This window comes from Carcharodon carcharias, chromosome 15 (genome assembly GCF_017639515.1).
Source record: "Carcharodon carcharias isolate sCarCar2 chromosome 15, sCarCar2.pri, whole genome shotgun sequence".
Taxonomy (NCBI): domain Eukaryota; kingdom Metazoa; phylum Chordata; class Chondrichthyes; order Lamniformes; family Lamnidae; genus Carcharodon; species Carcharodon carcharias.
In genome coordinates this window covers 97,765,086-97,790,478 of record NC_054481.1, presented here as the reverse complement: position 1 = coordinate 97,790,478, position 25,393 = coordinate 97,765,086, and the positions used below count along the sequence as shown (strand labels likewise).

Here is a 25,393-nt window from a genome sequence, read left to right as displayed (position 1 = left end):
GAATACTATGTACAGTTTTGGTCTCCTTATTTAAGAATTGCATTAGAAGCAGTTCAGAGAAGGTTCACTCAGCTGATTCCTGGGATGAAAGGACTATCTTATGATGAAAAGTTGGACAGGTTGGGCTTGTATCCATTGGAGTTTGAAGGAGAGGACATGAATTATTGAAACAAATAAGATGCTGAGGGGGTTTGACAGAGTGGATGCTGAAAGGATGGTTCTCCTTGTGGGAGAGACCAGAACTAGGGAAGGCAGTTTTAAAATAGGGGGTCTCCCATTTAAGATGGAGATGAAGAGGAATGTTTTCTTTCAGAGGGTCGTGACTCTGTAGAATTCTCTTCCCAGGGAGTGGTATAGGCAGTGTCATTGAATATTTTTAAGGCAGAGGTAGATAGATTCTTGACCTTCATTGAGAGAGTTCTTGAGTACAGGAGCAAGGATATCTTACTGCAGCTGTACAGGGCCTTGGTGAGACCACATCAGGAGTATTTTTTTCTAAAAAAGTATATACTTGCCATGGAGGAAGTGCAGCCAAGGTTCACCAGACTGATTCCTGGGATGGTAGGATTGTCATATGAGGAGAGATTGTGCCAACTAGGCCTGTATTCACTAGAGTTTAGAAGAATGAGAGGAGATCTCATTGAAACATATATGTTTCTGACAGGGATGGATAAATTGGATGCAGGGATGATACTTCCTCTGGCTGGGGGGGTCTAGAACAAGGGGTCACAGTGTCAGGATATGGGGTAGACCAATTAGGACTGAGATGATGAGAAACTTCTTCACTCAGAATGGTGAACCTGCGAAACTCCCTACCATAGAAAGTTGTGGAGGCCAAGTCACTGAATATATTTAAGAAGGAAGTAGATAGATTTCTGGACTCTAAAGGCATCAAGGGGTATGGGGAGAGTGCAGGAGTATGATGTTGAGATAGAGGATTAGCCATGATCATATTGAATGGTGGAGCAGGCTCCAAGGGCCAAATGACCAACTCCTGCTCGTATTTTCTACATTTATGACAAAAAAAAATCAAATGGTATTAGAGATAGGCAGGATAGTGGCGCTGAGGCCACAATTAGATTAGCTATTATCTTATTGAATGGTGGAGCAGGCTTGAGGGGCCGAATGGCCTGCTTCTGCTCCTAACTCGTATGTTCGTATCCAGGAAACTGTGTGCATGGGATTGTGATATATCTCTAAGAATTATCAAATGCCAAGAGAACTGCACATCTGTAGTGGAAGACAGGATAAATTCTAGAAACTGTTGTACAGCCTGACATTTTATTCACTTAAAACCCAATCACTTACATGGAATTAAAATATTTCATTTCTGTGGTTATCAAAATACATTTACCAAAGATACTATGCAAGAAGTTATTTCTGGCTTTCAACTGGAAAATCATGTTTACTAGTAAAGAAGCCAATTTAAATTTTACATATGGCACTAGAAAACTAAAGCCTTCACAATTCAATTTTGAATAATGAAGTGTTTTGAAGTCTCTGAAGGTTGATTTTCACATAAAGCTTTTTACATGAAGTTCATACATGGAAAAGACTACGACAATTTATTCTTAATTAATTATCTTGTTCATCGATTGCCTTTCTCCCCCTCCCCCCACCCAAGGAGCTGACACGTGTTAAGTCACGGTTGCATAAGGACTTTATATAAAAATTTATTCTCCGGAGCTGAGCTTCATCATCATTGATCTCTTCTCCCTAGATGCTCTTGAGAAAAAGGTGGTGAGTTGCCTGCTTGAACCATTGGAGTCCATGTGGTGGTGAAGGTGCTCCCATAGTGCTGTTTTATAGGGAGTTCCAGGATTTTGTCCCAACAACAAATGAGCAGTAGCTACCCCTTGTGAGGCAGTGACCGTGAACAGACTATTAAACCTGGGAGCTTAACAGCTGCATCCAATCTTAACATTGTCCAACTTTCTCAGGCATGCACTTTACAAGGGGATTCAATGGATGGTGATCAGGGGCAAAAATGCTTTTCTGGGTGAGGAGTTGGGAAGAAAGCTGTTAAGGGAAAAGAAAGAAAAAAATCAACAGTGCCCCTTTAAGAGAGCATGACTGAAGCTTGCAAGTAATATAGATTACCTTTTCATTTTATCTACCAAGCAGATAAAATGGGCATTGGTTGTGATATCTTTGTAGTGTTAGAGTGTGTGATATAGATTGATTTATGTTTACTTCCAGAATCCAGTTGCAGAAGTCAGAGCAGTGTTATAAATACATTGAGCAAAAACAGAATACTCAGCAGCTTTTTTACAGAGGAACTTTATGCACATCAATACCATTGAGTCTGTAACTAGTACTCGAATGGCTGTGACAACTGTTGCAGCTTTAAATCTATAACATGATGACTGAATCAAAAAGCAATCCAAGTCTAACATTGGCATTGGAAGACTAAAGACCAAGTCCACAAGAAAAAAGCATTCTGTTAATCAGAAGAAAATTCTAACACCCTTTGTTGTTGCATTTTTCATTATCTGTTTCTATTTTCTTACTCAATGCTCACCTGACCAGCCTCCCACCCTCCAGCCACCATCGAAAACTCTGCTACTCGTATCGTAACTACCATCGGGTCCCATTCACCTACCACTCCTGTGTGCTCTGACCTATATTTGCTCCTGGTTCACCGACACCACAATTTTAAAATCTCATCCTTGTGTTCAAATCTCTATGTGGTCTCATCCCTCCTTATCTTTGTAACCTTGTTCCGCCCTACAATTCTCTGAGAACTCTGTCCTCCTCCAATTCTGGTTTCTTGTGCATCTTCAACTTCCTTTGGTGTACCATTGGTAACCAGGCCTTCAGCTGTGTCGGCCCTGTGTTCTGGAATTCCCTCCCTGAATCTCTTTGCCTCTCTACCTTGTTCCCCTCCTTTACACACTCTTTAAAACCTACCTTTTTGACCAAATGTTTGGCAACCTGCCCAGCTGTCGTCTTTGCTCAGTTTCTATTTTTTCTAATTATGCTCCTGTACACCTTAAGATGTTTTATATTGTTACAGTGCTATTGCTATTCCATTCATTTCAATTATGGTGGTGGCCTACACTGTGGACTTTACCCCTTCACCAGGTTTGCTGATCCAAAAAAAATAAAGAATGCACATCTTGCAAATATGCTGTTCACATCATTCCTTTTCCTGCCAAGGATCATAGGATAGCACAATTCCCTGCTGTGATACCAGCATGATGTTTCCTAAATGCTTATTTTATTAGATAAGTAACAGAAAGCACATTGTCAACGGATTAAATTCTATTTCTTAAAACCTTATGAATATACTTGACTCTTTGCTCCAGAACATTTCATTAGAAATCCTGCTCTTATTCACTTAATGTAATAAAAATAAACCCTGGAAAATCACAATGATATTATCATGCCAATGCTTCATGCCTTTGTGACAATTTTCTCTCTTCATTATTTTAATGACATTGTTAAAACCATTTAAAATAAATGGGTTAGCACCCCTATTAAAATAACATTCACACAATAACACCATTCACAACAGTTTCCAGGCTGAAATGTTTCCACCCCCACTCTCCTTTGTCTTTCTAACCTTTATTCCTATCCCTTGCTTCTTCCTTAGAATGTCTATGGTTGTGTCATTATTTTTATGTTGTTGGAATATATTTTTGCTACAAATCGAGGTGGGAGGTACTTGTCCTAAAGTGCAGTCCATTTTTACTTACATCTGACTTGAGGCCACATAAAGTCCCGGCGTTCTGCTACCAGGGAGCATCGCAAAGCACTGGAATGTTTGGTGGACAACCAGAATAGTGTTATTTAGTTTCCTTTTCCTTCTCTTATGGTTAAGTTCCATTATTAGTTGTGCCCTTTTAAAAGGGGCCGGGAAAATTATTTGGGTTTTTTTTTGTTGTTGGTGTCTCTGGGACGATTTCGTGCCTCCGTATAGATTATTTTAAAAAGACCAAGTCGTGGCTAAATTTAGCCATCATTAAGTACTCGCAGCTCGAGCGTAGCTTACACTGGAGGCTATGCACCGTTTATTCAATGTACCTCTAGCCCACTCTCACAGGAATGCTTTTCATGTGCCAATGTGAATCTTTTTCATGTTTCACACAGGTCATCAATATAGCATCTTCGAAAGCGATTTCCAAACGGTAAAGATAATTACGGCTAGCTATGCTATCACCTTGCGGACACTAAGTGATGGGTTGAATTCATACGAAACTCTTTCAGGGAGGATGCTCCCAGCCAGAGTTCGAAACTTTCATTACATTAACCTGGTCTTGGCAACCCGCTGTGCCACTCAGGCAGCAGTCTCTTAAACATTATCCGCTTTTTGACCTTCAGTTGATTCCTCAACTTGTTCCACATACCACAAGCTGCTGTGAAGTACAATCCTTCCTTCATACTCTTATTGCTACTGGCTGACTGGTTAGCCGTCAATTATTCTTCACCTGTTTCAAGAGAAAAAATGCTTTAGCTGGGATATTGCACAGACTCAAACTGCACCAACAGGGTCCATTTCTCTCGAGTCACCGTCTGCAGCTCTCGAGAAGATCAATCGCCCATCCAGGGGATTGGGTACCCTCGACAGAATACAAAGGGATGGAAGCGATGCTGCTGTTATAAAGACTCTTGGTCAGAGCCCATTTGGAGAGTCAAGGAGGATATATTAGTCTTGGAGGAGGTGTAGTACAGATTCAAAGAGCCATATTGGATTCGAAACATTAACTCGGTTCCTCTCTCCACAGATAATGCCCTGTTGAGTTTATTCCCCCGCATTTACTGTTTTTTTTATTTCAGGTGTCCAGCATCCGCACTATTTTATTTTTATTTCACCCAGCATCGGCACTATTTTATTTTTATTTCACCCAAATGATCCCGGGGTTAAAAGTAAATTATGAAACAAGTTTGCATAGAATTGGCTTGTATGCCTTTGAGTTTAAAAGGTGGAGTGTGATTGAATCGTGCTGTTTAAAATATTGGATTTGATAGTTGCTTGGGGATGGAAAGTCCAGCTGGGCACAAGGATAGGAGGCTGGAGTAGAACATAAACGTCGGTATGGCGTGGTTGAGCAGAATGGCCTGTTTCAGTGCCCTATATCCAATGTTTAACTTTAGATATACTCTGATCGTTCAATCCGTGCTGAGTCCTGCTCAATTATTTTTAAAAACAAAACTTGAAAATAATTCCCTTTACATTTTTATTCAGCGACATTCGCTCAACCAAATTTCAGTTTTTCTATTTCTAACTCCACCCAAGAGCAATAACTTCGGATGGAGAGCAGTTTATATCTCATGTTAGCAGGCTGCCATCTTTAAAAGGCTGAGAACAATCTCGTACTCACTTAACAGCAATCAGGAAGCCGCTTCGGCTCCCCAGCCCAAAGATTCTAACATCAATTTTTAAGTGCCCTGCCGAAATGATCTAACTCGATGACGACCAGGAATGCTCTCTTGTTATTTTGAACCAATAAAATTGCATTAGTCCCTTAACGCAGCAAAATAAGCATCAGTTTTTAAAGTATTCCCTTCTGCTCGAGGAGCACTACCAAAACAGTTGGTCCAATCAAACTGACAATGCATGCGTGCATAATTAAAATGTTAATGATCAGGAACGCTGAGCAACTGGGCCAGTGGGCATCTATTTTATGCTGTGTAGTATTGAGCCTCACTGACTTTAGTCATTAAATGGTGTTATGGGCTCGAGGGGTGAATTACCTCTGCATATGGCTTCGTACCTTGTGCTGCTACTGCTCTCCTGATTATTCTATGGAGTGGTGCCAGTTTAAATGCATGTGCAAAGCTTCTGGATCTTTACGGCCTGAACTGCAGGACGGTACTTAAACACAGCATTCTCCACATTCGAATTTGCTCTGTGAGTTAATCTGTAAATATTTCTTGGTGATTTTTTTATGGCCTGTAGACAGAAGTTAAAGTGGACTGAGGTCGTCTGATATGCCTCACTGAATCCTGACTATCTGCTTATAGCACCGACCCTTCATTTTCTTACAAGATTTCCAAACATGTCACGATTTCTACAGATTTTTTTTTCTTGATTGGCCATGGGATCGCTTAAGAATATGACAATACTATTTCCCAGTTTGCTTTGTAGACTTCTGGAACAATCCCGGCAGATTGTAGGGTGGCAAATATAACCCCACTATTTTTTAAAAAGGGGAGCAAGAAAACAACAAATTACAGACCGGTTAGCCTATCATCAGTAGTACAGAAAATGCTAGAGTCTATTATAAAAGATATGATAACAGGACACTTAGAAAATTTCAATCGGATTAGACAAAGTCAACATGGGTTTATGAAAGGGATATCATGTTTGACAAATCGACTGGACTTTTTTGAGGATGTAACTAAAAGAATAGATAAGGGAGAACCAGCCGATGTGATGTATTTGGATTTTCAGAAAGCTTTTGATAAAGTCCCACATAAGAGGTTAGTGTGTAAAATTAAAGCACATGGATGGGATGGGATTGGGTGGTGGGGGACGTTAATACATTGACATGGATTGAGAATTGGTCAGCAGACAGGAAACGGAGAGTAGGCATAAATGGGTCTCTTTTGGAATCACAGGCAGTAACTGGTGGGGTACTTCAGGGATCAGTGCTTGGGCCCAGCTATTCCCAATATATATCAATGACTTGAATGAGGGAACCAAATGTAATATTTCCAAGTTTGTTGATGACATCAAAACATAGAAACTAGGAGCAGGACATTCAGCCCTCCGAGCCTGCTCTGCCATTCATTATGATCATGGCTGATCATCCAACTCAATAGCCTGCTCCTGCTTTCTCCCCATATCCTCTGATCCCTTTTGCCCCAAGAGCTATATCTAACTCCTTCTTGAAAGCATACAATGTTTTAGTCTCAACTACTTTCTGTGTTAATGAATTCCACAGGCTCACCACACTCTGGGTGAAGAAATTTCTCCTCATCTCAGTCCTAAATGGTCTACCCCATATCCTCAGACTGTGACCCCTGGTTCTGGACTCCCCCACCATTAGAAACATCCTTCCCGCATCTACCCTATCTAGTCCTGTTAGAATTTTATAGGTTTCTATGAGATCCCCACTCATTCTTCTGAACTCCAGGAAATATAATCCTAATTGACTCAATCTCTCCTCATATGTCAGTCCCGCCATCCCAGGAATCAGTCGGGGAAACCTTTGCTGCACTCCCTCTATAGCAAGTACATCCTTCCTCAGATAAGGAGACCAAAACTGCACACAATATTCCAGGTGTGGTCTCACCAAGGCCCTGTACAATTGCAGCAAGACATCCCTGTTCCTGTACTCGAAACCTCTGGCTATGAAGGCCAACATACCATTTGCCTTCTTTACCGCCTGCTGCACCTGCATGCCTACCTTCAGCGACTGGTGTACAAGGATACCCAGGTTTTGTTGCACATTCCCCTCTCTCAATTTAAAGCCATTTAGATAATCTGCCTTCCTGTTTTTGCTATCAAAATGGATAACCTTGCATTTATCCACATTATACTGCATCTGCCATGCATTTGCCCACTCACTCAGTTTGTCCAAATGAAACTTGATGGAATATAAGTGGTGAGGAAGGTGTTAAGTGGCTTCAAGTTGATTTAGACAGGTTGAGTGAGTGGGAAAATACATGGCAGATGCAGTATAACCTGGATAAGTGTGAGGTTATCCACTTTGGTAGGAAAAACAGAATGGCAGAGTATTATTTAAATGATAATAGATTGGGAAATATTGATGTACAAAGGGATCCAGGTGCCCTTGTACACTGATCACTGAAAGCAAGCAACCATGCAGGTGCAGCAAGCACTTAAAAAGACAAGCCTTCATTGTGAGAGAGCTTGAATACAGGAGCAAGGATGTCTTACTCCAGCTATACAGAGCCTTGGTGAGACCACACCTGGAGTATTGAGTGCAGTTTTGGTCTCCTTACCTAAGAAAGGATATACTTGCCATGGAGGGAGTGCAGCGAAGATTCTCCAGGCTGATTCCTGGGATGGCAGGATTGTCATATGAGGAGAGATTGGGTCAACTAGGCCTGTATTCACTGGAGTTTAGAAGAATGAGAGGGGATCTCCCCGAAATGTATAAAATTCTGACATGGCTGGACAGACTGGATGCAGGGATGATGTTTCCTCTGACTGGGGGTTATAGAACAAGGGGTCACAGTCTCAGGTTAAGGGGTAGCCCATTTAGGATTGAGATGAGGAGAAACTTCTTCACTCAGAGGGTGGTGAATCTATGGAATTCTCTACCACAGAAGGTAGAGGCCAAGTCACTGACTATATTTGAGAAAGAAATATATTTCTGGACTCTAAAGGTGACAAGGGGTATGGGGGGAGAAAGCAGTAAGGACATAATAGCTCTGGAGAGAGTGCAAAGGAGGTTTACAAGAATGTTGCTAGGGTTAGAAAAGTGTAGCCATGAGGAGAGATTGGATAGGTTGGGGTTATTTTCCTTAGAACAAAGAAGGCTGGGAGGTGACTTGATTGAGATGTACAAAATTATGAGGGGAATGGATAGTGGACAGGATAAAATTGTTTCTCTTGATGGAGAGTTCTAGAACCAGGGGACATAGATTCAAGGTAAGTGGCAGAAGGTGTAGGGGGGACATGAGGAAGAACTTTTTTACGCAGAGGGTATTGTGTGTCTGGAAATTGCTGCCCAAGTTGGTGGTAGAGGCAGAAACTCTAAACTCTTTTGAAAAGTACCTGGATCTGCACCTAAAATGCTGTAAACTGCAGGGCTATGGGCCGGGTGCAGGAAGGTGGGATTAGAAAGGGCATCTGGGTGTCCACAGGCTGGCATGGACAAGATGGGCTGAATGGCCTCATTCTGTGCTGTAATTTTTATATGGTTCTATGGAGTACAGTGTTGAGATAGAGGATCAGCTATGATCATATTGAATGGTGGAGCAGGCTTGAAGGACTCCTATTTTCTAAATTTGTCTTATGCTCCCAGATCAGCTTGTTGATAGTGCAAGTGATGTTTTTGTATTTGTCTCAGAACCATCTGGAGATTGCTGCTGCTTCCTCTCTCTCCTTCTGCTGGTGCGCATAGTGGAATACCTAATTCCTGTAAAACTTCAATACTAATGTTGATGTTGGGTTGATGATTAAGCCCTGGGTTTCTGTGTTAAGTTAAACTGTGCAGAAGGGGTTAAACTTTAAGGAACGAGTTAAATGCTGCAGAGTTGGGACCAACTAGGGGTAGTGGGTCTTAAATTCCACTTTAATCACTATGAACTGAACAATGAGAAAGATGTTGGATAACAATGTGCATAGGCACAGTCACATAATTGCCTTTGCTATCTGAGATTTTTACTTTGTTAATTGAATTATTCTTGCTGTTATAAATCAGTGGAAATATCCCAATTATTATAAACTTTAATAGAATGTAGGTTCGCTGGTTACAGCATGCGTTTATTGCCCATGAGAAGCTGTTGGTGAGCCCTTTATTGAATACAACTGAATGGCTCGCTAGGCCATTTCAGGGGGTAGTTAACAATTAACCATGTTGCTGTGGGTCTGAAGACACATAATAGCCAGACCTGGTAAAGACGGCAGATTTCCTTTCCCCAACGAGTATTAGTGAACAAATAGGTTTTCGCGCACTCTCCAGTAGTTTCATGTCACCATTACTGGTACTAGCTTTTTGTTTCAGATTTTATTTAATTAACTGAATTTCAATCCCCAGCTGTCCTGGTGGAAATTAACCATTGGCTTTGAGTAACTAGCCCGGTAATAAGTTCTGACGAAGGATCATCGTTAACTTGAAACGTTCGCTCTTACTCTCTATAAACGCTGCCTGACTTGAGCATTTCAGGCATTTTCAGTTTTTATTCCAGGAACATAGTCACAATGTTGTCATACCTCTAGTAACCATAATCCTCCACTTACTTCATGCTGTAGTAGATCGCCATATACAAGAAGTAGAATTTACAACTCATTGTACATAAATGAAGCATTAGAAAACTTGCTTTTGTGTTTAACAATTGATTTGAAAAGTTTGTGTTCATAACGACCCAGAAACAGAATATTAGTTTCATCGATATAAACTGCAAAATTGCCAGTTAAAGCTAAGAATGTCCTGTAAACTCAACCATTAATCCCAATTTTAAGGCATACTTAAAGGAGGAGCCAGAGATTGGGTTTGAAGGAGGTAATTAAAATAAAGTCTTGTAAACGCACTTCACAATTAACTACAGCTAAAATCAACAAAGCATACAAGCACTTATAAAGCAAAACTACCTTGTACTGAGATTTTTTTCCCTCGGGTTAACTTTCTTTACTAATGGTGTATTTGCCCTTGGGGCATTCGCTTAGGTTCGTAGTGACAGCAATGCACAACATAATGGGCACATCATTCTGCCCTCTGCAGTTGCAATATTTCCATTGTCGCTGTTAAACCGTATTGCAAGTAATTTTACCACGTTAGTGACCAGAGGGAGTGCAATCATGTAATGATTAATGCCACTGCGGACAATTGGTGCTAAAACTATTTTCGTTTATTCGAAAACAAACGTGAAAAGTTTTGTATTAATACTTTGTAGTGCTGTTATAGCAGAATAAAGGGACTTGCTTGGGGAAAAAAATCCTCAGAACATTCCATTGAAGCTTTTATTTTTATAAAGGAAAAATAATTCCCACCAATGTTGTGTGAATATAACAATGCACCGTGGAATACCCAAACCCAAAGCACACAAACTATCCCTAGCGGGAAATCTCATTTGCTCCTAAGAGCCATGCAGCTAAACTCTATTAAAAAAAAATCCAGGTCATCTAGCTGTTGTGTGTAAGAAAATGACTGAAAAAAGGTTTTTAAATTATTTAGTTATTCCCCGCCGTTTTTTTAAACAGAAAAAACCCTGCTCCTGCCTCCACATTTTGTAGCTTTCTGGATTTGCGTGCAGAATACATTCGCTTGCATTTATGAAAGTGTTATATTGCTCTTATTTTCAATAGCTTGTTTCTTCACCAGCACCCTGAGCATCGTTCACCACCTCATGCCCAAACTGTGTAAGAAACGGAAGAGCTGCCTGGAGATTAATAAATAGTAAGACCGCACCAACCTGATGAAATGCATGGGGTCGTCCGTCAGCACAGAGCATTAGTTAACAGTGTGTTTCACTCTTGCAGCGAGAGGTGGCTGCTCTTTGCAAACCAAGGCGGGCTTCAGAAATCAAGCACGCACCCGCCCGTGGATAGCCGGGTGGAGTGGAGACGGGTCGCCCGGCTGCTCCGAAGTGAGAGTTTACCTTTTGTGGCGGAGGTTTGGTGCGCGCCGGTGCCCCGCTAACCAAAACAAAAAGCGGAGCGTGGGCTGGGGCTGTGAGGATTTTTTTTTTAGCTCGAGCTGTTGGATCCGCGTTGCAAACACAGCAGCCCGAGATCACCGACTCCCATTCTGACAGTTAGAGCCAAAGCCGGCTCGCGCTCGGGGCTGCCGTCCCTCCCGCTCCAACTGTCACTGAAGCGCGAGCTCCAGGGGCTCTTCAGAAGCTCCTCCGAAAATTAAATCTTAATAACTTTTAATATCCACTGAAGTAGAAACACCTCAGTACATTTTTCAAATTCCGCTTACTTATTTACTATTTGACCATCTATTTCCATTGAAGACTGTTCCCGTTGCTGCATCACGCGCGAGGAAGACGCATTCAAATTGGTAAGTAAGATTGTTTTAGTGTATAATCTGTGAACAAAGAGTGTATGCATGGAAATACATTCGTTTTGCTGAGATGTTCACCTTTCTAGAATAGCTCGTATTTTAAGTTAACTGATTTACGACCTAATGTGGAGGTGACAACTGTTTCTGTATTTAATCTTAATGTTTTAATCGAAGATTAACATTGTTTCCTTCCCTTCTCAAAGGTATGTATTAACGCCATAGATTTTCTGGAATAATGCATATCTGTCCTTAACTAGTCTCATATTTATTGATGCTCACTGATTATTTTGATTTGTTGGCTATGGGGGGGGGGGGGGGGGGGGGGCGGGGGGTGGAGAGATTGAAGCTGCTGGGTTTATTTGACGATGTGTTTCCGTTTCGTTTTAGTACTGTTGGTAGAGGTTTAATCTTAGTAGGTATACAACACCATTTGCTTTAATACATATAAAACACACGCGCGCACACACAAGTAAATTACCTCTTTTGCAAACCTATAAGGTCGGCCCGTCTTGTAAATGGTTTAAGCTATTATGGTGCTTTGAGTGCAAGTTTTGGGAATTCCAGGTGAGCAGTTACAGTATTTGACAGAGGGATAGGAGCAAAAGGTTTGAAACTGACTCACTCCCTTTTGGCGAGATTTTATTAGCCTTTGGCTCATAGTTTATACTGATGGTGTAGGTTTACTGAATTTAGGTTTTGTTATTGATTATTTTTCCCCATAACTTAATTTCTCAACCGCGACTCGTGTTTATTAAGTACTTTTAATGTAATAAAATGTCCCAAGGTACTTCACAGAAGTGTTAGAAAGCAAAATTTTACACCGTGCCACGTAAGGAGAAATTAACACAGATTAACAGAAGAGAGCTTGGTCAATGAGTTAGGTTCTAACGAGGGTCTTAAAGGGGGAAGAGAGGTTGGGGTGAGGGGGAGAGGTTTAGCGAGGGAATTCTGGAGCTTAGGGCCTTGGCAGCTGAAAGCAGTGCCATGAATAATGGAGCGATTGAAATCTGGAAAACTCAAAAGGCCAAAATTAGAGGAGCATGGAAATACTGGAGAGTTGTAGGGCTGAAGGAATTAGAGATGAAGAGATTTAGGTAAAATAAAGTGGTGAGGCAGGCGATCTTGCAAATATGTTGTTTTCAATTTATGTGGTAAAATTAGTGTGTTTAAAAGTACAGAAGAAAAAAATAAAACAAGTTACTGGAATCAGAAGCTTTATTACTTTTATCCTCCAGTTTATAAAAAAAATTGCCTCATTAGGTAATTAATATCTGAGGGCATTATATTGAAACCTGGAGCTGCAATGTAATGGCAGGTTGCCTTGAAATTAAATCGTGGGACCAAGGAGTCTGCAGTTTTAATATATGGTAAATCTGTACAAGGTATTCCTTGGAACTGAGCCAGCTCTTAAGAAGGGTGCTGTAGGATGTTTTCCAGGAATGTTGTGAATCTGTAGTTTGAACACGTGTTGATATATTCTTTTGTTTTTCTTCTCTCTCCTTTTCTACCTTCCCCTTCCTAAAGGCACTGGCATCTTGTTCAGATTCTGGCAGCCTGAAGTGGCCATTTTTCACATGTATCTTTTAATATATGTTGACTGCCTATTTAGTCCCAAATGGCATCATGCTAAACATTTTCCAGCAGGAGTGACGAGATAGTAACCCTAGTTGTTCTTCCCTTTTGCACCAACTTTGGTCAGCAGACCAAAGTCACACACTATCTTGATTGGAAACATGTCACCATTCCTTAATCAACACTGAATCAAAATTCTGGAAGTTCCTACCTAATCAATGTAGTAATACCTTCACTACACACACCATACTGATTCAAGAAGGCAGCTCACCACCACCCTCTCAAGGGCAGCAAGTGAAGAGGACATTCAATAGAGCACACACCTCCACCACACTTGCATTAACTCAGGGAAAAGCTGCACAATTGCAATAACATTGAGGCTTTTCCCTGGGTCAATCTGCAGTCAATTTCACAATGTTTATTTACACAAGTTGTGGTTTCAAAGGTTTATGATTTGTGGTTTCTGAAATTTCAAAGGGCTTTGATGATTGTCACTTTTATTAGCTTGCAGTCCAGACTTTTTTTTTCCAAACATCGGAGAAAGTTCTCAATGAATTACTTTTTTTTCAAAGCATTTTTTATACATACTACTATACACTGCACTATAGGGTTCAGTGGTTCTAGAAAGTGTACAGTGGATCAATGGACATGGAAGTGCCAAATCTTGGCATGGGGCAATGAAGGGCTATAGGAGTGGGGGGAAGGACAGAGCTTGCATAGGGGACATGAGGGGGCATAGGGGTGGGTGGGATGCATGAGGCAGCATGGATGGGGCGTGGGTATTTGGAGGATGAAGGGGGAACAAAGGGTGAGAGATGGAGGGCCTTTGTGTTATTTTAGCTAGGACAAAATCCCATGGCACTGAGATGGGCTTTTTAAACACCCTTCCTCCACACCTAGCCCCTGTGGCTGCCTCGCACTTTTTTGTGGATCAGCTGGCCAACTCCAGCCACAGCTGCCCCCAGCAATAAAGATCCCGCCTTTGAGGGCACTTCCTCCCTAGCCGCGAATTTTTCCAACTTCTCCGTCCCCACCTCAAGAATGAAAATCCATGCCCCTATGCCAATTGGAATCCCTGCTCCCTTGCACTTTCCCGCCTCCACCCCCTTTGCCAGCACTTGCCCTCCTGGCCCCAGTGAGACCATATACTTGACTGAATGTTCTGACTTAGCATCTCCTCTTCAGTACTGCATACATTCCCAGCATTGGCCACTGTTCCCATTGGCATTGCTTGGGATGATAGTTGGGAGCCATTTGATTGTCTGGCAGTTCTTGGAGGCAAGACTTCCTTTCTGGGGTGGATGTGCCAGTTCAAACCAATTAAAGGCCCAACAGCCATTAAATAACTTGGGGCAAGCAGATCAAGAGCTGGTAGACTTATCCCTTGACTTTTCTGTTCCTGCACAAAATGCAACTCCTGTAGAGAAACAGAGGGACCTTGGAGTGCATGTCCACAGGACTCTGTAGATAGCAGGATAGTTAGAAGTGATTAAAAAGGCACGTAGGATACTTTTCCTTTATTTGAGGTGAAGAATATAAAAGCAAGGAAGCTAGAACTGTATAAAACACTAGTTAGAGCACAGTTAGTGTACTGTTCTAGTTCTGGCCATTGCACTACAGCAAGGATGTGGTCACTCCAGAGAGGGTTCAGATGATATTTATGAGGATTTTGCCGGGAATGGAGAATTGTCTCTATGAAGAAAGGTTGGATAGGCTGGGATTGTTTCCTTTGGAACAGAGGAAACTGAGGGGAGATTTAATTGAAGTTTATGAATCATGAGGGGACTAGATGGAGTAGATAGGAAAGGCCTATTCCCCTTAGCAGCAAAGTCAATAACTAAGGGGCATAGATTTAAAATAATTTGTAGAAGGATTTGAGGGGAATTGCAGAGAAAAATTTTCACCCAGAAGATGGGGGGAGTCTGGAACTCACTCTTGAGGCAGAAATCTTCATTGTAATTAAGAATACTTAGTTATTCACCTGAAATGCTGTAACCTACAAAGCTATGGGCCAAGAGCTGGAAAGTGGGATTAGCTGCACAAAGAATTGGGAGAGACAGATAGTGCTAATGTAAGAAATAGTAAGGTATTAGGTGTGGTCAGAATAAGAGAAATGCATTAAAGGCCTAAATTGGGTATACTGTGCATGTATGTGAATGCACAGAGTGTAGTAAAGAAGGTTGATGAGCTGCAGGCATAAGTAGCCATGTGAGAATACGATATTGTGGCGATGACAAGAGACCTAGTTTTTTAAAAAAAGGACAGGACTCGGTACTAAATATTCCTGAATACAAGATGTTCAGGAATGATGGGGAAGGAAAGAAAGGAGGATGGATGGTAATATTAATGAAGGTGCTGGAGATGGAGGATGCCTTAGAAGGGTCAAGGACAGAATCTAATTGGTTAGAGCTAAGAGAACAAAGAAATGCCAGTACACTACTGGATGTATTCACTAGATCACCAACTAGCGGGAAAGATATAAAGAAACAAATTTGCAAGAAAATTGCACAGCAGTGCAAAAACTCTACTGGCTGGGATAGTATAATTGTAAAGTGCAGAGAGGGGGAAGAGTTTGTGAAGTGTGTTCAGGATTTTTTTTAATATCAGGATGCTTCCTGTCCAATGAGAAAGGAGGCATTACTGAAACTCATTCTAGGGAATGAGATGGGACTAATGGATCATGTCAGGAGGGGAACATTTAGTGCCCAAGATGATAGTATTGTAAGGTTTAGGTTAGCTATGAAAAAGCAAGGAGCAATCCAGAATAAAAATTAACTGGGGCAGGCCAATTTCAGTGAGGTGAGAACGGATCTGACTCAAGAAAATTGGAATCAACAGACAAAACTGTAACTGAACAATAGGCTGCCTTTAAAGAGCAGACAGTTTGGAGACAGTCGAAGTACATTGCAACGAGTGGGAAAGGTTGGCCGAATAAATCCAGAGCCCCTTGGATGATGAAAGAGATGGACAGTAAGATGAAGCAGAAAAGGGACATGTATGACAGGTGCCAGGTTGATAATACAAGTTAGAACCAAATTAAATATAGAAGGTTCAGAAGGGAAGTGGAAAAAGAAACAAAAGAAGCAAATGTATGAGAAGAGGCTAGAAGCCAACATGGGAATGTAGGAGCAGGCCATGCAGCCCATCGAGCTTGCTCTGCCATTCAATATGATCAAGGCTGATCATCCACTTCAATGCCTTTTTCCCACACTAGCCCCATGTCCCTTTACTTATTTGGTATTCCGAAATCTGTCAATCTCTACTTTAAACACACTCAATGACTGAGCTTCCACAGCCCTCGGGTAAAAAAGAACCCAGAAGACTCCTATAGCCATAAAAGTAAAAGGATGATAAAGGAGGAATAGGACTGATTAGGGACCATAAAGAGGATTTGCATGTGAAGGCGGGGGTAGGGCTAAGGTACTAAATGGGTACTTCGTATCAGTTGAAGTCCATGGAATAAGAGGGAAATTGGCAGCATGAGTACAAGGTTGGCTGAATGACAAGAAACGGTAAATAGTGAATGGTTGATTTTGGACTGGAGGAAGGTATATAGTGAGGTTCTACAGGGGTTGGTATAAGGACCACTGCTTTTCTTGATTTTTATTGATGATCTCGACTTGAGTGTGCAGGACACAATTTCAAAATTAGCCAATGACACAAAACTGTGAGGAGGATGGTGATAGACTTTAAGAGGACATAGACAGGCTGCTGGAATGGGTCGACACATGGCAGATTAAATTTAATGAAGAGAAGTATGAAGGAAGAACATAGGAGGAGAGTAGACGATAAGGCTGGTCAAGCCTGCTCTGCTATTCATTATGATCATAGCTGATCTTCAGTTTCAACTCCACTTTCACTTCCACTGTCCGTATCCCATGATTTCCTGAAATACCAAAATCTTAGCTTTAAGTATATTCAACAAGGTAATACATTATGGTAGGAAGAACAAGGAAAGGTAAAATAAAGGATACAATTCTAAAGGGGGTGCAATAGCAGAGGAACCTGAGGTATTTGCACAAATTGTTGAAGCTGGCAGGGCAGGTTGAGTTAATAATGCATGCTGGATCCTGAGCTTTATAAATAGAGGCATAGAGTACAAAAGTAAGGAACTTATGGTGAACCTTAAAAACTTTTTAGTTAGGCCTCAACTCAAGTATTGCATCCAATTCTGAGCAACACACTTTAGGAATAATGTGAAAGCATTGGAGAGGGTACAGAAGGTTACAAGAATTTTACCGTGAATGAGACACTTCAGTTACATTGATAAATTTGTGAAGCTGGGGCTGTTCGTAGCAAAGAGATGATTGAGAGGCAATTTGATAGAGATGTTCAAAATCATGAGGGGTCTTGAGAGCAAATAATTGGGGAGAAACTGGAATCATGTGAAATCATAGAATGGTTACACCAAAGGAGGAGGCTATTCAGTCCATTGTCTTGTGCCAGTTCTCTGTGACAGCACTAGTCCCACTTCCCGGCCTTTTCCCATAGCCCTGCAAACCTTTCTTTTCTAATATTTACCCAATTCCCTTTTGAAAGCCATGATTGAATGTGCCTCCACCATTCTCTCAGGCAATGCATTCCAGATTCTAACCATTTGCAGTGTTTAAAAAGTTTTTCCTTACATCACCTCTGGTTCTTTGGTCAATCACCTTAAATCGGTGTCCTCTGGTTTTTGACCTGTCTGCCAAAGGGCACAGTTTCTCCCCAACTGTTTGCTCAAGACCTCTCATGATTTTGAACATCTCTATCGAATTTCCTCTCAATCATCTCTTTGCTAAGAATAGCCCCAGCTTCACAAATTTATCAATGTAACTGAAGTGTCTTATTCTTGGTACAATTCTCGTAATCTTCTGTACCCTCTCCAATGCTTTCACATTCTTCCTAAAGTGCGTTGCTCAGAATTGGACACGATACTCCAGTTGAGGCCTAACTAAAAAGTTTTAAAGGTTCACTGTAAGTCCCTTGTTTTTGTACTCTATGCCTCTATATATAAAGCTCAGGATTCAGCATGCATTATTGACTGCTTTCTCAACCTGCCCTGCCACCTTCAACAATTTGTGCAAATACCCTGAGATTCCTCTGCTCTTGCACCCCCTTTATTTCACCTTTCCCTGTTCTTCCTACCAAAATGTATTACCTTTTGAATATACTTAAAGCTAAGATTTTGGTGTCTCAGGAAATCAAGGGATATGGACAGTGGAAGTGAAAGTGGAGTGAAAACTGAAGATCAGCTATGATCATAATGAATAGCAGAGCAGGCTTGACCAACCTTATCGTCTACTCTCCTCCTATGTTCTTACTTCATTGCATTAAATTTCATCTGCCATACATCCACCCATTGGCCAGGTAACATTTTTTGGCTGAATTGATGAACCAATATATTCTTGTGCCATAAATTTTCTATCTTCCTGCTTCAAATTCTCAATTTGCTGTGATATTTTTCCATCTCTTTTAGGTGACTGTGTCTCTGGATTTATAACACAAGTTGTTTGTTTTTGTGTTCTCCAGAGATCATCTGTTGAATCCATTTGGGGTGATGCTGAAATGTCATGTGATGATTGCCAATTAGAGTTCCAATTTAAGCTGTGATCATTGTGGGGGAGTAACTGCTTAATCAAGGTACAAATTCAGTTCAGTTGTGCTCCTAGGTCAACTTATTGAATCCCTTGTTAGATTAAACTTTTGTACCAGCTTTTGCTATGTGTCAGGGAAATAATGTGAAATTGTTGCTGAGTCTACAAGTACAGGGAAATAATGTGAAATAGTTGCTGAACCTAAAAGTACAGCCAAAATAGTTGAACTTGGAGGGTTAATGATGTCATCAATGGATGTTAATTCTGATCCCTTGCATAGATTGGCTTGTTCCCAATATTCAATGTGGGTAGTTAAATTTTGAAAAGGTAGCCAGGTGCTATTCATGATTCTGCATATTTCAAAGGGAAAATTTGTTGCTGAGTCTCTAATCTCAGAATACCTGCTTGTGAACCAATAGTTTTTAAATCAGAGTAAATTGCTAGATGGTGAGTTATGTTTTTATTCCATAAGATATCTCTGAAGTTGGGACTCCTGAGGATTTCTAAGACTGCTTAATGCAAATTGTTCTAAACACAGGACAGCTGTAACTGTTTCACAACAGTTGATGATTCCATGATTATGCTGTTTGTACATACAATAAAGCTTGGCCTAAATAGCCAAGTGGTTATGGTACTGGGTTTGTAATCCCAAGATCGAGAGTTCAAATCTCACAATGGCAAACTATGAAACAATGTAACTTCATCTGAAACAGATGGAAACGGGTTTGTACTCGAAAGAGTTACAAAAGAAAGAGATGCTAAACCACGAAAATCAAGAGTTCAAATCTCACAGTGGTAAACTATGAAACAATGTAACTTCATCTGAAACAGATGGAAACGGGTTTGTACTCGAAAGAGTTACATACAATAAATATGCCAGGGTGTTTGCTGTTTTGTTGGCCTTTGCTAAATATGTAGATGTTAGGTGAGATTAGAAGATTAAACTCACCTGTAATATCCCCACTGTCAAATAACTTTTTCTCCCCTACTTTCAGGGTCACATTGATAATGGCTATGTGGGTGTGGTGCTACCTGTGGAAGTACATGTGCTGAGGAATTGTGAAGGAAAATAGTTTAAAAGCCACTTGGGGAAGTTTCTAGAATGTATCTGGCACCTGAGGAATTGGACCAGGGCACAAATCAGTTAGTTTGGAAAGGAAGGGGGACTGTTTTAGAACATTTAACAAAGAAGCAGTGGCAAAGACCTGCTGAATTGCAAACTATAGTTGCACAACACATTCAGATTTCCTTTTAATTCGAACCTTGCCCAATCTAGCTGGATATTTGCCCGGGGTTGTAGATGTGGAATATTATAGTTAAGTTGTAGTTAATGCAATGCTGTTTTATTTAAATCATTTAGATTCCCTTTGGTCGTGAATGTGTTTTACACATCTACTTCATCTCCCTTGCCAAATAACAACAATTTAGTAAACATTCTTTTGATTGAAAGCAGAAACTCTCATTCTGCAATTCACAAATAATATTAGAAATGTGTAGTTAGCAAGATTTTTATCCTCTAAATCTTGTATGTCTTATTTGTGGTGACCATAAATAAGGAGCATTGTACATTTGAAATGTTGAGCTTCCAATCCATTTCTGGTATATAGAAATCTCTAGATTTGTAGTAATTAGTGTTGTCTGTTAATTGAGCTTTTCAATATCTCTTTTCTAAAAATCAAATTTTGGAGAGTTTATTTTTACACTGTGGCTCATGAAGATGACCAGGTTGTTGAAACAACACAGGTAGCGAGGCTGCAGTGTATATCTGGTTTGAATAGTAACCACCTTGAGGAGTGAAGTTTCAGTCAGTGATTGTGTGGTTGATTTATTTGCATTCAAAAGGAAGTCACTTTGATGTAAAGAAGGAAATACATTTCCACCCCATAACTTAACTGGAGTTGAGCATTACAATGAGCCCATTTGTGCCACATTATATTGCAAAATAATACATCTTAAATTTAGTTTTGACACCTGATGGCTTGACATGTATGTCATTTTCCATTTATTAATGATATGGAAATTTAATTCAAATTTTTACAATATGGTAGTTTTAAAAATTGCCATTTGACCCGCTGTGTGGCAGAACATTAAGATTAGAGTTTTTAGCATGAGTTTATCATATATGCTTTATGACATGCTCAAGTGTGTATGTCCACAAAAAAACAAGTGCTGAAATAAATAACAATTGTAAATGGAGGCTAATTATGTAAATTAGGAATTAATTTAGATAGCTTCCAAAAATCAGTGACCTGTAGAAAAAATATTTTGTGTATAATGAACTTTGTGGTCAGCATGTCATAAAATGTGTTTATGGATTAATACCAAGGATTGGTGTGATGTGAATTTTCAAATGATATATGTGTTTAATATATACTAAAGCTGGTGGCAATACAAACCTTTTGAAAGTGCAGATTTAGAATTGTTGAGTGAGTTATATTTGGGCTGAGCTATGTGAAACTTGAAGAATGCCACTTGCAGCATTTCTTTTTAAGAATTAAACAACTACAGAAATTATCAATACCATCTCTTTATTTCAGTTAATCTTTATTTTGCTTTAAACAACTGGAGTGTTGATGGTATCATCATGGAATTGGGTGGATGTTGTGACTTAATACATCCCTGTGAGGATGTTGAATTAGACACAGCTGAAGTACCTTGGGTTTACGATTGTATGTCTCCTGATAGTAATTAAGTTTAATTATAGTAAATATCTACATTAGTTTCTCCCACTGATGCTCTCAATGTTAAACTGCAAATATTTCTATGTGAAACAAATGAGAATCGACAGAAAAGTTCAGTTCACCTTACCATTTAACATGCCCTTTAAGGGCTTGTGCTGACTTTTTCAACTTTATTCCCTGTCCAATGCAGTTTTGAATACTTGCAGTATACATATATGCTGAGGAGTATAAAGACAGTCAAGGTCCAGCTGGGCTGAATGGCCTTACTGTGTAATTCTACATGTGCTGTGAAATTAATTGTGTAAGTTAAGTGCAAAATGATGTTCCAGTTTGGCCTTATCACAAAAGCAAAATACTGCAAATGCTGAAAATGTGAAATAAAAACAGAAAATGCAAGAAATAGTCAGCAAGTCAGCAGCATCTGTGGAGAGAAACATTTTAAGGTTTCACACCAATGAGCTTTCATCAGAACATCTGGCTCCATTTGTACCAGGTGCGCGCTGGAACATTATGGTTTTTGCAGCTGCATGAATCCCCCAACCCTTGCCGGACTTCGGTACATAATCTTAGTTAACGTTTCAATACAGAAATGGAGTGCTGTGGTGTTAGGACATGCCATCTTCTCATGAGACTGTAAACTGAGAACCCATCTGTTCGCTTAAATGGATATAGTAGTTCCAATAACAGTGTGAAGACCTTTCCCAGCCAACATTTTTTTCTCTCAACCTGTTCCACCAAGTAATTTGGTCATTCATCCTCTCTGCTTCCAGTTGGTTGTTGATCCTTGCTGAATTGTAATGACTGCAGTTCATACAGTAATATATTGTTTATAAAGCACTGGAAACACTCTAGGGCATGAGGTCCTACAAAGATACAAGTTCCTTCTTTTCTAAATATGCACTTTAAGTTTACAACTCTACAGAATTCTCTGGTGCCTTTGGTTAGCTATTACTGCCAGACATTTTTCCTAATGTCTTATAATGGCTCAAGGGGCTGAGTGGCCAGCTCCTGCTCCTAATTTGTATTCGTATTTGACAAAATAATCTTTGTTTAGTAATGGGTCATTACATATGGTACCTTGTATTCATGGTCTTTTTCAAATTCTCATTTTCTCGAAATAATCTCTTGCTACAAATTGGCATTGTCCATGAGCCTGAACATTCTGCTTTATATGCTCGTTATGATTACTTAGGAACATTATGAAGGGTGTATTCAGATCAGTCTTCACTCTCTTCATCTGGTCATAGCCCAATTAGACCTGCTACAATTGATTGCCACTCTTTTGTTACTTATTAGCTAGCCAATTAATAATCCAATTTACAACTACTTTCTTTACCTCTCCCTCTCTTCAGTTACAAGTTTCTGGTGGCTTGGCCTAAATGGCCAAGTGGTTATGGTACTGGGTTTATAACCCTAAGATCAAGAGTTCAAATCTCACAATGGCAAACTATGAATCAAGAGTTCAAATCTCACAGTGGCAAACTATGAAACAATGTAACTTCATCTGAATAGGAACAGATGGAAACGTGTTTGTACTCGAAAGAGTTACAAGTTTCTGGTGATGGACTGTGTCAGAGAGCTTTTAAAAGTCAAAAGAGATCATAAAATCGAGTATATAAATTATTCTTGAACTTCATATCTGCAGTTGTGTTATGTAAGAAATATGTCTATATTTCAAATGTGTGAAAAATAACTGCCACATGTAATCATCCCAACTCCATCATCTGTCAATTCAATAAATGATAGGTGCTTGCCTTTCTGACTGTCAAGTCGATTTAGAATTTGTTGCCTTTACCTTTATTTTGCAACATTCCTTGATCTATAACTGAGTTTATTTTTTTCCATTACAACCAAGGCAGAAAATAAAACAAACAGATGTTATAGAAACATGACAAAACTTTTGGCAAACAGTTATTGATGATGGGAGCTGGAAGAGCTGTGTGGCATTTTCAACATCGTAACTTCATGCACAAGTGATGCCATGTGTTTCTGTGCAATATGTGTCTCTGTGCATTTATTCGCCTGTACTAATCCTCACGAAGGACCAGACTTTAATTTTCTTACTGACATTATTGAAAGGAATAGAAATAAATAAGAAGGAATATAATACCAATAGAAAATGTGAACAGAATGTTAATCTGTGTTTAGAATTTCTGACGTTTTCCTAATTTTCTTATGCTTTAAAGTGGTAGTGAAAATTTTGAGGCACATGAGTGCTTTAATTTGTGATTTTTGTTCAGTATTATGGAGGAGAGTTCTAAAATATTCAGGTTACACTTGGAATCTATGATCATAACGAAGGCTATGATTTTGAAGTATTAACATAGCTGTGGCAAAGGGAACTGTATGAGGAGGTAGGGCATGGATCTGTGCCAAAGCATGGGTATAGTAGCCATTGTTGATTAACTCACAATAGAGAAAGGAGAGTGAACAGCTCAGGAATGCTCAGCCATTCTTTCATCATCTCTACTGTGTCCTTCCCTGTGTTATTTCCTCAACCTCCATACATTTTTTGTCTGCCTGTGCTGGTCTCTTAAGTGAGGGAGCTGATGCTTGGACCTCTGGCAAGTGGCGTTCTTCGGCTGTGCCATCACATATTCCTTACTCTGAAGATTGTAGATAAGAGATTGAGTAATACTATACACACATTTGGGTGCTCTGTGTGCAATGAGTGTGCAATTCATATATATGGGTATGTTAATGTAACAAGCAGCTCCCTAAATATGATGAAGCATGCATAATTTGGTCTGCAATTCCTATAATATAATATTAAACACCTTCCAGTCCACCCATATAAATCTGACCTATATAGGGGCCACTTCATAACTAAAAAACAGGGAGGGCTAGGAAAGACATTTTGTGCCAAAGTTTTCAGAATTTATTGCCCACCATTCTTTAAGCAACTCTGAGCAAGTCTGGCTATATTAGTTTATATTAGTTACTTTTTTTGTATAAAGTTTTAGTTGTTTTTTTTTAAGTGCATTCCTGCTTGTAAAGATTTAACACAACCATTGAACAATATACTTACACCATATAAGCTTGGTGGTGAGATTCCACAGGAAGGGCCTGTTGTCATGGTAACTTGCTGGCATGGTTAGGCACATATAGCTGTGCCTACAGCTGCTGCTGGCCCACTTGTAACCCGCGGTTGTAAGCCAGCTTTGCCTTCAGCTCATCACAATTCTTTACTTTAGTCTATCCTTCCTGACTTGTCGAATCCTAATTCACATTTCAGTGTGTCAGAGAAGTCCTGTGTTGCTGCACAAGAATATTGCTGCCTTTGCTTAAATCATGTAATTTTTCAAGATTTTCTTGAGTTGTTGACACAGTTCATGTTTACAGTTTCTAATCTGTTGCCTCCATATCATATTAAAGACTCCTCCCATACCTAAACAATCCCTGCTACATAGCATTCAATCAGCTCCAACAATGACAATTTGAATTTATGTAGTAATTTTTATGACCTCAAGACATCTCAGTGCTTTCCAGGCAATGAAGTACTTTTGAAATGTAGTCACTGTTTTAGGAAATGTTACAGCCAATTTGGTGCACAGCAAGCTTCTGCAAGTAGCACTGTGACAATGGCTAGTTGCTCTGTTTTGGTGATGTTGGTAAGGTACCAGGGAGAACTCCCCTGCTCTTTTGTGAATAATTCTGTGCAATATTCTACATCCACCTGAGAGACCAGATACAGTCTCAGTTTAATGTCTCGTCCAAAAAGCGGCACCTCCACAGTGCAGTACTCCCTCATATTAGATTATGTTTTGGGCTTTGTAATGTGTGCCAGTCACTGAAGTGAGGCCTGAACACCCAAACTTCTGATTCAATGCTCCCACTGAGTTACTGCTGGCATTAGGGTGCCTTTAACATGGTGAAAAGCCCCAAGGTGCTTCACGTGAGTCTTATCAGTCAAAAT

The 25,393-nt window shown here is 40.1% G+C and overlaps 1 protein-coding gene and 1 long non-coding RNA gene across 2 annotated transcripts in view; one reads left to right on the top strand and one right to left on the bottom strand.

Moving 5' to 3' along the window:
* Nucleotides 1–1,267: 1,267 nt before the first annotated feature.
* Nucleotides 1,268–11,292, bottom strand: LOC121288699. Its single transcript, XR_005945412.1, has 3 exons — nucleotides 11,053–11,292; nucleotides 4,350–4,430; nucleotides 1,268–2,019 (listed from the first exon to the last, which is right to left on the bottom strand). It is a non-coding gene; the product is annotated as an uncharacterized LOC121288699 (long non-coding RNA).
* A 1-nt stretch (nucleotide 11,293) lies between these two features.
* Nucleotides 11,294–25,393, top strand: part of disp3 (dispatched RND transporter family member 3) — a 753,445-nt gene continuing 739,345 nt past the window's right edge. The window contains exons 1-2 of the mRNA XM_041207440.1: nucleotides 11,294–11,645; nucleotides 18,732–18,842. The gene's annotated coding sequence lies outside the window, so the exon portion shown is untranslated. The remainder of the gene's footprint in view (nucleotides 11,646–18,731; nucleotides 18,843–25,393) is intronic.